At 39.8% G+C, this 13177-nt stretch overlaps 1 long non-coding RNA gene across 2 annotated transcripts in view; it reads left to right on the top strand.

Moving 5' to 3' along the window:
* LOC123590487 overlaps positions 1-12775 on the top strand; it is a 400928-nt gene extending 388153 nt beyond the window's left edge. The window contains exon 4 of one of the 2 annotated variants that reach the window (XR_006708789.1): positions 12558-12775. This is a non-coding gene — a long non-coding RNA (uncharacterized LOC123590487). Of the gene's footprint in view, positions 1-10905; positions 11565-12557 lie in introns of those variants that run through there. The other variant, XR_006708788.1, reaches the window with a different exon arrangement.
* The last annotated feature ends 402 nt before the right edge of the window (positions 12776-13177 follow it).

The following is a 13177-nucleotide window of genomic DNA, read 5'->3' as shown; positions in this document are numbered from 1 at the left end:
TTCAACCACTGAATCAACTTGTGAAACGTGACTGTTTTCCAGATTTTACCTTTTTCCATATATGAGTGGGTACCAGTAGCAAGAAACTTTCAGAGGGTAAAAAGAAAAGAAAATAAGTAAGGAAACTGAAGTAAAAAGTACTCAAAGGGAGTTAAGTAAAAATAAACAGAAATCAATATAGCATTTGTACCTTACTGTCTCTTCTTTTTCTTTCTTTCTTTTTTTTTTTTTTTTAACATTTATTTATTTTTGAGACAGAGAGAGACACAGCATGAACGGGGGAGGGGCAGAGAGAGAGGGAGACACAGAATCAGAAGCGTGCTCCAGGCTCTGAGCCATCAGCCCAGAGCCCAACGCGGGGCTCGAACCCACGGACTGTGAGATCGTGACCTGAGCTGAAGTCGGACGCCACCCAGGCGCCCCTGTCTCTTCTTTTTCTACTTGCCGTTGCTTCATAGTAGTGATGTAAAAAAAAAACTTCAACTCTGGGGGTTAGGCAGTTAACATTTCTGAGTATATGATGAAGGCCCGGATGAGTCATCCCTGAAAGAACTTTCCACCTTTCAGTGTAATACACATAAAACCTGGTTTTCTTGTGTTCTAGTGCCCACATCACTTTCACACAAACAACCTGTCAACCAAGTAGTTAAAAGCATGTGGCATTTTTACTGAGGAATCTCTTAAAATTACCCAATTGGGGTAAATGGAGAATATATTCTTAACACTTGGGTAAACTTCTAATAGGTGTCCTATCTCTTATTTGAAAGCGTCTCGCACAGAGAAGTAACTCTCCCAAATGTTTCTTCTTTGTGAACTACCCCAAATTCTACCTTGACCTTTGTTTATGTTAATTTTCTATTCTCCCTGCATTGCCTTTATTCTGACCCCTGTACTGAGGCAACCTTGATTTATATAAAAATGTCAAGAAGTCTCTTGGCAAGACTGAGTATTCTTTAGCAGAGAAGAAACTGGGCTGTGAAACTCAAGCTTTAATATCTTACTCTGGGCCAAATAAATTGTAGTGGGGGCTGAGTGGAAGTGGTTGAGAATGAGAAAAAGTTTTTTCTTGATCTTCAAGATTTTCCACTAAAAAAACTAGTAAGATGTATTTACATTAAGCCTCTAAAGTCAAAGGATTTTGCTGGATCTTTGTTTTAGTTTAAAGTGGAGTAGAAATGAAAACTCCCCATCGTTCTCATTCCATATATGGATTCATTCCTCATCCAGATATTCTTTTGCCCCTGCTCCCTATGATCCTTGGGTCTTAGGGGTGGCATCCCCATGGAAGAGGGGAGGGCACTGAAGGAGAAGCTTCTAACACAGAGCTGTGTAGAAACTGGAGGGGGAAAAGAGAGCTACTTTTTCCAGAAGGTCCTTAAAGTGAAACAGACCACAAATTCTCTAATTAGCAAAAGCAGACTTGAGGCATGCAGCCTTCTGTTTACTTCAGGACTAGGAAGGAGACCAGCTGGCTTTCCCTCAAAGATAACAAATGCTATTGCTGCTTTGAAGAACCTTGCCAGATTAAGTGTATTTGCAAAAAAAAAAAAAAAAAAAAAAAAAAGAGAGAGAGAATGAGAGAGAGAGAGAGAGAGAGAGAAAGAAGAAGGAAAAGAAGAAGAAGAAGAAGAAGAAGAAGAAGAAGAAGAAGAAGAAGAAGAAAATAAAGTTCATACTGGTGTTTTTAATTTTTTTTTAAATATTTATTTATGTTTGAGAGAGAGGCACAGAGAGTGACTGGGGGAAAGGCAGAGAGAGAGAAGGAGACACAGAATCCGAAGCAGGCTCTACGTTCCCAGCTGTCAGCACAGAGCCCAACGCAGGGCTTGAACCACAAACCATGAGATCATGACCTGAGCCGAAGTCGGACGCCTAACCAACTGAGCCCATATTGGTGTTTTAAAAACCCTTGAAGACAATGAGTTTGTTATAAGAGGATGCTTTGGACATCAAGTTACTGTACTGTGTACCTTTCCTTTCTTAATTTCAAAATGAATATAATAGCATTTGGCCTATCCAACTTTCCAAATTTTTGTATCTCCCTAAGGTGATTTTTGTGAAAGCATTAGAAGAAATAAGCTCTAGGTTTCCATTTACTTTATACAGATGTAGAGTACTGTCTGATACCTCCTGATTTCTATCATTATTGTTATTAGGTCAGCTTCTTAAAATAAAATTAATAGGAGAAGGGTTTGACTACTGGGCCCCTGTGGAGCATGTGGAGAACTTTAGAAAGTCATAGAATATTAAACAATCATTTAGAAATCACTTGGGTGCAGCATCAGCTTTGAGGCTTGTAGGCTGTGGTGTAGATTTATGTGTATTATACTGTTTTCTTTGGGATTTGCCTGTGTGACAAAAGAGGCAAACTTCTATAAAAATGAAAAACTAACGAGATTTACATAATACCACAAGAAAAAAAAGAATAGTGAAAACAATTGGTTTCCTAGCAGATCACCTTAATAACTTAAATAAAAGCAAAATGCAAGCTGAGAGATCACCAAAATAATAGACTATTTCTAGACTGAAAATCCACCTTTTCTGTTGAATTATAACACAAAGAAAACTATTTTAATGTAAATACAACATTTATGGGATGTCAAAAATTTTGTTGCTAAGGAGGAGACTCACTTGGTAAGCCAACAAGTGTTGCTGTTGGTAGACATCACCAATAACTATTCTGCACCAGGCCTTCTTGTCGGTTGGACAAGATCTCAGCAATGCTCCTACTTTTCCTAGAGTAGAAGGTACTACTAGGAGTTAGATTGGGAAAATTCTTTACCATACTTTGGAAATGCCTAGCATCCCTGTTCTCAGGGACACAAATATCAGGACACAAATATCTCCTAGTTATTATGACAAACAAAATTGCCAAAAACATCCCTACCGATTTCCAGTAGCCTGTGGCTGGTGGCTGGTGGCTGGTGGTAAATCTCACCCCACCTTTCCCTGGAACTACTTCATTTTACACATCAGGAGTCAGAGTCCCAAGGAGGTAAATTGATTCTCCAAAAGCCACAGAGTGGCAGACCTTGGGGAGTAACCTTTCCATCTTGCTGCTTTTCCACTACCTCATGCTGCCTCCTCTCCAAGTCTCCCTAAAGTGCAATATGAATAACTCTGGAAAACTACGCAACAAACTTACAACAGAGATTCCTCCTACAGCGGGGATGAGGAGACGGCAATATAGGGATTTCCACTGTTGCTCCATATTCTTGTGAATTTTTATTTTTTTGTTTTTTTATTTTAATTTTTTATTTGAGAGTGAGGGGAGAGGAGTAGAGGGAGAGAGAGAGAATCTTAAGCAGGCTCCTTGTTCAGCACTGAGCCTGATGTGGGGCTTGATCTCATGACTGTGGGATCATTACCTGAGCAGAAACCAAGTTGGACATTGGACGCTCAACCTACTGAGCCACCCAGGCGCCCTCTTGTGAATTTTTTGAAGAATTCACAATAAGGACACATTAGATGTATGATTCTAAAAGTAAAAATAAATTCTATTCGGTGTCTTGCGGGGGGTTATTTCTAAGATATTTTAGAGGAGGACATTTTGTAACACTCTGTGAAGTATTTCCTCCCATTTGTAGACTTTGAAAGAAATGACACAAAATACTGTTCTGATGGTGTTATTTTTCTGCACAATCTTTTACACTGTCTCTGTTCCTCGTAGCTATTAAGAGTTCTGAATAGGATTTTCCTTATACTGATTTTCCTTTGTATTTGATTCTTACTGTTTCTGTCTCCCCCCTCCTTCCATCTTCATGTGTAATGTTGATGAAGTATTTCCACATTTCATGTATTAGTACCCATGTACTGAAACCTAGTAAAAATCATGGCAGAATAAAATAGGTTGGACCACTGAAAATAAAAATGACAAAATAATTTTTAATAACTTATTTGTTACATGTGGCCTTTCAATAAGTGCAAAAGGCAGAATAGATTAAGTCACTTCTAATACTAACAAGTAAAATACCTATTTTGAAAATCAGTAGCATCATTTGCTGACAAAATACTACTAGTCTGTTGTACCTCAAATAAACACCTCCCTCTTAGGTGATGTACCGATTATATTCCTTGGGGCATTATTATTTTTTTTCCACACATTTTCTTCACCAAAGCCTTTAATCCTGTGTGAATTCAGGTGGGGATTAAATTGAAATGAAGAGAAACTCAATGTACTACCAAGACCTATCTTCTCCACATGGGCCAACTTACCTCTTCTTCTTTCCCCTGTGTCCACATTTGCTGGGATTGAGCATCTCCTTTGAATTCACCGTTGCCATAGAAACATGTGTTCCCAGTTGACCTTTTGTTTTTCAAGGGGAAAGATAAACATGCCACCCACTTTGGGGGCCCTATTAGAGCCTATTCCCAGAGAACTGCACCTTCCCAGCTGCAGCGTCTGACATGCTTAGGAAAGCAGTCATCTCCCAGCCTTGTTGGCAGCCGCAGGCAGAGAATGGACGCCAGCTGTACTGGGGCTGGGGCTTCATGAACCCTTTCCTATTAGGCCACATCCTGTCTGTCTTTTAGGAGTGAAGGAATGTTTCAGGTCAAATAAAGAACAGGCTTATGCAATATAACCCCCAGGATTAATCTTTTGAAAATAACAGCAGGCAGGCCACCTGAGGTGAAGAGTAAGTAACAAAATATGTCCAAGGGGACAGAATGGAAATATGCTCCATGTTATAGATTAGAATGCGTAAGGGGAAGAAAATTAGCTTATGCTAATGTTTGTAAGTCCTGCACACTCTCAATGGAGTTTAGACTTGGAAGATACTTTGGGTATTGAGGCTTAAAGTCTGGATGCAATTCACAGCAGTATTGCATCTAGCATTTATCCTAAGCCATTGTGTAGATTTTTAAAGAAGTGTCACCTCTGGGGAGATGCTCCTAGGTACCTTTGTGTAAAACAGTAGCTGAACAAGTATATGAGGGAGCCCTGCTCGTATATCTGTATACTTGCCCTCTTGACTTAGATGTTCCAGAAACATCTCAAGCTTAACAGGGAGCTCTTGATTCCTTCCACAACCCATTTTTCCTCTGTACCTTGCTCCATTTCAGTAAATGGAAGGCAAAAACACACAACCGTTTAAAACGACATTGTCATTCTAGAGCCTTCTAGAGCCTTCTAGAGCCTTCTCTATCTCCTTGTGAACCCTCATCCCATTTGTCACATATAAACTGCCAGAAAGGCCATTAATCTCACCTCCAAAGCCCTTCTGGAATACGCTTTCTTGTCAGTCTCCACTGCCATTCCCAGTAAGCCACCATCATCTCCCAGTGGGCCTGCAAAGTAGCCTCCAGTTAGTCCCCCCAGCTCATATCAGTTCTGCTAGCATACCCCATTCTCCACACAGAAAACCCAAGTGTTCTTTTACAAAGCCAACAGGCTAGGTCATTTTCCCCACTCAAACCCTTGTGTGTCTTTCAAATGTTCTTGGAGTTGACTTCAACCTCTCTATCATGTAGCCTAACTGAACTGCCATCTGCCCAGCTCTCTACCCTCTGACATCACTATCTACCTTCCTCGCTGCTTGCCATACCCCTCTTTCCAACGTACCAAACTGTTTCCTGCCCAGAGTTTTACAAACGCTCTGCCCGAATGATTCTTTCCTTAGAACTTTTACATGACCTGCAATTTAACTCTAGTCAGCACCGTGATCTAATGTGGAAAGGCCTTCCTTGGTAACTTTCATAATGCGCACGAAACGAAGTAAATTACATTAAAACGCAAAGAAAGAAAACTTGCTCCTAGTTACTACCATGTCACCCAATTTCTGTCCTCTGTGACAGGTATTGAAGTCTAAGGTTGCCTTGTTTTCCTGTCTAATCACCTTCCTAGAAGGTAGGGACCTTGACTGTGCCTAAAACAATGCTTGGCAACATGGTAGGTGCTTTATATAAATATACATACATGTGCATACCTATTTTTTTAGTAGAAATTCTCCTAATATAATGAGAAAACTAAATTCTTCTGTTCCTATATACCATTGATGATGCCTAGGTACATTTTCTTTTTTATTCTTATGTTTTTGTCTCCTTTTAGAATTGAAGAGAAACACAGCTGAGACAATGCAAAAGGGGGAAAAAAAATGGGTTGATACATACCTAGCTAGTGTTTTGTAGTTCCTGGGAGGCAATCTAGGTAGGATCCTGCATTACTACCCCCCAAGGGGTCCTTCCCAAGAGAACACTTTGATTTGTGGCTTTAAAGGAGATTGAGAAACATCTTGCCCTGCCTGGTTTGGCATAGACGACCAAATAAACATGCTTGAACTCACTGCATGCTGTAGGGCATATGTGTACAGATTAGTATACCACATTCTTAAAACTTGTTTTCTTCCAGAACACACACACACATCATCATCATCATCATCATCATCATCATCTAAACAGAACACACCCTTTGCTGAGTCCAATTAGCTCTTGGGTGGTCTGGTATTAGAATCTTGACATTGATAGCTCAGTGTATTCTTCATAGTCTCTTGACCACATCCCACTTCACAAAAAAAAAAAAAAAAATCAAAGATTCACTTGTTATATTATTACACTGTTAGCATTGAAAAGTATAACTTCAGTTATATTTATCACAGATTTATTATAAAAGCAATAGACACATATTTATGCCTATGCTTTTACCTCTTCTATAATCAGTGACAACAAAATTTTTACAGTTGCATCTTGGTTTTTAACAAGAAAGTACGTAACACAATAGATTTTTCCCTTTACCTTCAGAGCAGTCCTTACCCCAATATTCAATATTGTTATTATTATTATTAATTTATATCTAAAAAGTCTTTATTCCCCAAATTATAACATATATTTTATTTCTTTCCTTCCTACTTTTAGTGAGTCTCCATAAAATCCTTATATGTGTAGCTTATTTGTTCCTCATCTTCCTTTTTATATCACAATACAGATTAGGTGACTCCAAGAGGCTTTGATGCAGCCCATTTAAAAATCAAACATGTGTAAGTGTGATTCCTTCATCATGACTCCTCTAAAGCAATTTATTGCTCTTGCTATGGAATTTCACTGTTGTATAACACAGTGGTTTAGAAACCTTCATTCTTTATATTCTTAGAAGTCCAAGGTCAAGTGTCAAAATACATGACGTGGTCAAGAGGGAGCCCAGAGAAAAAGGCGGTGGGATCTTCCATGTCTCCATCCACCGAGAAAATCTTCTTTATCTATTTTAAATATTGGATTTATGATCGATTAGTTTGAAGAAATTACTTCACTCTAAAAAAAGCTGAAAGTCATCATTTGACCCATGATTTGTGCAACTCTGGACCACACGAGACAAGAGCCAGGCTGAGGTGGGCTTAGCATATCAGCTACTACCCAAGGCACTTGAGTCTACATGAGCCAAGGGTCTATTGAACTATTTGCACTTCTACAGGCCTGGAATGTGGTCTTTGGAACTCAGATCTGTGGGAGAAGCTGGAGCCCTCTCATATGTGTGCCTGTGAACTCTCCTGTTTCTAAAAACAGCTAGACCATCATCTTTAAAGTGGACCGTGTTCCTCAGTACTTGATTATAGTTGAAACAGCAGCCTACATTATTTTTTTTTCCATTATCTACTTTCTCTTACTTGCTTTTGATTATATTGTTCCTTAAACTTAGCATCCCTTAGAGTGCCTGGGGGGCTCAGTTGGGTAAGCATCTGACTTTTGATTTCAGCTCAGGTTATGATCTCATGGTCATGAGACTGAGCCCCGAGTTGGGCTCTGTGTCGGACATGAAAACTACTTAAGATTCCCTCTCTCTCTCTCTCTCTCTCTCTCTCTCTCTCTCTCTCTCTCCCCCTCAGCCCCTCCTCTGCTCTCTCTCTCTCTCAAAATACAAAAACAAAGACAAAAACAAAAAACCTAGCATGCCTTAATAACAATCCCTACTTCCTTCACTCCAGACATTGCCCTACCAAAAATCCTACTCATTCTTCCAGAATTAATTAAAAATATATCTCTTTATGAATCCTCCTGTGTTTTCATCACCAGAATTCATTGTTACTTTTGTATGCACAGCTTACAAGCTGTACTTTAACTTCATGTTTCTATCATTTTACCTCAGTTTATGTTTCTTGCAGGCTACTTGCCCTTGACAGCAAGCATGGGCCTTCTATTTTGTTATTCACCTCTACCTTTACCCGTTTAGAGACCACACCATCGGGAATTATCTCTAAAGTGATGTCAGGGAATTGGTCCCTTAAATACTTCCATGCGACTACCACTAGCTACAAGCATAGCTGTTGTACCATGGAAACTGTGGGGGCTTGGACAGGCTGTCAGAATCCCAACTATTGCTTCTCTGAAAGTTGATGCAGCTTAAATTGCTGCCCTATTCTTGCCAAGATGGATTTCCTATCAGTCCTGCTTCTATGCAGTAAGTGCCTTTGAGTCAAAGAGTTAAAAACTGGTGAGGTTGCATCTAGGAAAATGAGGTTTCACTTTTATAGGAGGGAGGGAGTCTCTTCCCCCCACCAAGATTCACCAGATAAGGAAGTGACCTAAAGGAGGAAGAGGCTGGGTGTAGAAAATAAATGTTAGCATAGACATCATTTTTTAAAAATGTTTATTTATTATTTTTGAGAAAGAGAGAGAGAGAGCACACTCAAGTGAGCAGTGGAGGGGCAGAGAGAAGGGGAGACAGAGGATCAGAAGCGGGCTCTGTGCTGACAGCAGAGAGCCCAATGAAGGACTCAGACTCACAAACTGAGATCATGACCTGAGCTGAAACCAAGAGTGACTGAGCCACCCAGGCGCACCAGTATGGGTGTCATTTTTAATTCCACATTTCACAATTTAACTTAATTCAAATATACAACTCCTGGTTTTTTCAACTCTAAGAGAAAGTCATTAGTTCCTATTTGTCTTTATGTATATTATTTGGTTACTTTCAGTACTATTAAAATTCTGCCAAGATTTAGTTGTGGATGACGTTTATCTGGGTTTTGAAAGATGCATAGGACTTTTCTAAAGTTGAAAAGATAAAGAAAAGGCAAGTTTAGTCAGAGGGAATAGCATGCACAAAAACTAAAGACCTGAAAGCACCATTAGGTGTTTGGAGAATTTTAAACAGTTTGCTTAATAAGCTAGATGTGGCCGGACAAGAACATAAGCAGCAAAGCACGCAGGCTCTTGTACATCTGCCAAAGGTGTTGAGCAATAACTTAGCTTTAATCCTGCAGGTGATGGGATGTTGTTAGAGAACTCTGAACAAGAAAATAACATGATCAGACTTATATTTCACTTGGATTAGAGAGATCCCTCTTGGCAGCATGTGGAGAAAGAGATGGGGGAGGGTGGAATTGGACATAAGAAGCACAGTTGAATAGGAAGCTACTGCAGTAGGATATACAAGAGATGATAAAAGCTTAGTGACTAATTGTAAGAAGGTAATAACAGGTGAGTGTTGATTTGATTCCGTTTCTTGTTTTGGAAAATGTGTCCCTAATCAAGATAGGAAATAAGAGACAGAAGCTCAGCAATGAGTGGAGAAAACAAGAACTTCCTGAGAGATATTTTAGTGCAAGTATCTAGTAGGCAATAAGTTCAATGGGTCAGGTACTTGCAGAAAAGTCTAAAGTAGAGATCTAAAGGTATCAGCACATAGGTTATGGGAATTCAGTTTTCCTAGGGGAGAGGTATAGACTGAGAAGAGATCTGAAGTCAGAAACATAGAAATTTAAATAGTAAGCAGAAGAATTCCAGAAAATGGGTGCTATGTAAGAAGAGATCGAAAAGAAAATGTCAGAGAAACCAAGGGCATAGAGTTCCTACAAAGAAGGAATAATTAAAAAAATAAAATGTCAGCACCTGAGTGGCTCAGTCCATTGAGCTTCTGACTCTCAGAGTTGTGGGATCGAGACCCGCATGAGACTCTGTGCTAAGTAAGGGTGGAGTTTTCTTGGAGTTCTCTCTCCCCCCCTCCTCTGTCCCTCCTGCACTTGTACTCACTCTCTCTCTCTCTCAAACTAAATTAATAATATTAAAAGAAAACAAAATAGGGGCGCCTGGGTGGCTCAGTCGGTTAGGCGGCCGACTTCGGCTCAGGTCATGATCTCAAGATCCGTGAGTTCGAGCCCCGCGTTGGGCTCTGTGCTGACCGCCCAGAGCCTGGAGCCTGTTTCGGATTCTGTGTCTCCCTCTCTCTGACCCTCCCCCGTTCATGCTCTGTCTCTCTCTGTCTAAAAATAAATAAACGTTAAAAAAAATTAAAAAAAAAAAAAGAAAACAAAATAATAAAATGTCAAAGGCTAAGTCCTTTGGATTTGGTATTCAGATCATTTATTACGTGCCAATGCTGCTTCAGTAGCATAGCATGAGTGGAAGAAACAAGTGTAGATTTTTCCCCCCAAAATGCTAGCTAGAAAACAATACACTGTATTGGAGAAATTTCTCAAAGACATAGACATTAAGCATATACCTAAACTGAGAGGAAGGAGTCTGTAGAAAATAAAAGTTTGAAGGGAAAACAGATAAACCAGGTCTAGAGAGAAGATGAGGAGTAAAGGTGGGGGTTTAGCTTCAACAAAGATGTGGGAAACCTCTTCTTTGGAGACATTCAGAGAAGGGAAAAACAATTCTGTGGATGGAGGGGTTATTGTAAGTAGAATGGTAGAATGCTGAGTCATTTGGCCCTCGATGATCTCACTTCTTTGTAGTAAGATAAATAATCAATTTAGAGTGGGCCACTCATGGTTTGGATGGACTTTGTGGAAGTGGCACAGATTTGGAATACCTAATGGAGGGATATCTTTATTTCCGATGCCATTTTCCAGCTCTGTGCATTACAGAAATATAATTAAATAACTCAGTAAACCTTTGTGTACCATTTTCTTTCTTAATTTTATTTTCTTTTTTTTCCTCCTCCTCGTTTCGACTGCCCTCATTTCTTAGGATTCCCTCTTGTTCCTCTTCAGAATTCCTACTTGCAGCTGACAATGGACACACCAAGCCCCTTTGAAGGGCCAAAGGGGAACATTCAGATTTGAAAACAGCCAGATTACAGTTTTACACTTCCTGGTTTTGAAACCCCTGAAAAGCACAAAACTGAACAAAAATCAAAATGGCTGCACTGATGCTTCAGCGAAGCTCCATTTTGAAGTAACCATTTTCCTCTTTTCTGCAAACATCCTCCCTTACCCCCCCTTTTTTTTCCAGGAACTAGGTACCACCCTGAAAACAACCAAGGGGGCTGGCAGCACTTACGCAATTCCTGTTGAAACCGACTAGATCCCGTATTTCCCTATAAAACGCAGCAGTCCCTTCCTCTGGATAGCCTGCGGTTTTTTGAAGGCAATAGTGAGCTGCAGTCTCCTTTGCCTGGCAAAGCAATAAAGCTATTGTTCCTCTTTATTCCAAACTTTATCTTTGTGTTATATTTTGGCTCTGAAGCATGGAGTTCAGTTTTTGACAACATTTTGTTCTTGCACCATTTTTTTTTCCACTACTGTATCTGCATGGCTTGTGCCAACATTGATCATCTAGTAAGTTTCCTTTTTAATTTTTTTTTAATTTATTTAAGTGATCCCTACATCCAATGTAGGACTTGAACTCATGACCCCAAGATCAAGAGTCACATGCTTCTCCGACTGAGCCAGCCAGCCACCCCTCCTTTAAAAAAAATAATAACAATGTTTATTTATTTTTGAGAAAGAGAGAGGGGAGGAGGGCATGAGCAGGGTAGGGGCAGGAAGAGAGACACAGAATTTGAAGCAGGCTCCAGGCTCCGGAGCTGTCAGCAAAGAGCCTGACACGGGGATCGAACCCAGGAACTGTGAGATCATGACCTGAGCTGAAGGTCGATGCCACCCAGGCGACCCACACCCCACCTTTTTATTTCTTTTATCTGGAGTTTTGAAATGCTGCTTTAAGGACTTTAGTAGTGCAATCTACACTTCAACTTCTTTCCCCATGCCTAGCTGCCATGAGGGATTTTTTACTGGCTTAAATCAAAGACTTGAAGGTATTAGTCATGTAGCTATCTGAGAGCCATCTTTTCAAGCTGGCTTTTTTCATGGTAGAAAAATGGCATACAGAAGTTCCAAACCTCATCTCTGAATATCATAGCACCTGGAGAAAGACCTTCTTTCCCAAACAGCCAAAATTGTCTGGACAATCTGATTGGACCCGTCCGAACAGATCACTTCCGTCTAGAAACAGCACTAGCCTCTTTGGCATAGGCCTACGTTATTTCAAGTCTCACTGAGGTGAAGGGGATAAGATTACACAAATTGGTTTATATCAGTTAGGATCCACTTGGATCTGAGGATGGGGTTAATTCCACCTTAATCAAATGGATCTTACAAAGAAAAGGGCATGGGATGGAATGGATGCTAGGGAGTCAATAAATGCTTACTACCATATCTTCCTCCCTCTGTCTCCAGAAAAGAATCCCCTATGCAAGGCCTGTTTCATGGGCATGTGACCTAAGTAGTTACATACAATTACTAGTATATTGCACAGAGTACATAACACATAGTGTATTATGTATAGGGTATATAGAAATAATTATAATTAATTACCACATTTTTGGTCTTCCTTTACAGGTCTAAATAGCATGAGAAAGGAGATATCACATTCCGTCCTATATCCCTAGGATTTAACACAATGAATGTTTATGAAACAGAAGTATCTTCCCAAGGGTACAAAGGGTTAGTGCCCGCCTTGCCAGGATAGAAAATTTTCTTCTTTTCTTTCCTCATCTCCCCTCAGAGATGGAGCTCAACTTCCAACTAACATTAAAGAAGTTGTGTTTGTGATCTAGCATCTGGGCTTGTGTAATTGACGTGCTTTCTTAATGATAGGCGGAAATGATAAGAGTAATAATTGTTCCACCACATGGGCACGCACTGAAACCTGGACCCTTTGGTTTTGTTTGTTTATTGTTGCCTATTTAATTGTCTTTTAATGCTCTAGTTGTTCAAGAATGAAATAACAATGTTTTAAAAACTCATTTTGCATTTTAAATATTTACATTTACCAAATGAAAACTTTCTAGTGCATAAACATTATAAAATGGGTTATATAACCTCATCTGAACTTAGCAAAATTTTAAATTCAAGGCTTTCAAACATGAGAATGAGGCAAAAACGTTCCTCCTAATCCTGCACAGTAGGCTCGGACTACAGCACGATTTCAGGTAATAGGATTGTAGGGTTTTTATACA

The sequence above is a fragment of the Leopardus geoffroyi genome, chromosome B4, assembly GCF_018350155.1.
Source record: "Leopardus geoffroyi isolate Oge1 chromosome B4, O.geoffroyi_Oge1_pat1.0, whole genome shotgun sequence".
Lineage (NCBI taxonomy): Eukaryota > Metazoa > Chordata > Mammalia > Carnivora > Felidae > Leopardus > Leopardus geoffroyi.
This window is presented reverse-complemented; position numbering and strand designations above follow the sequence as displayed.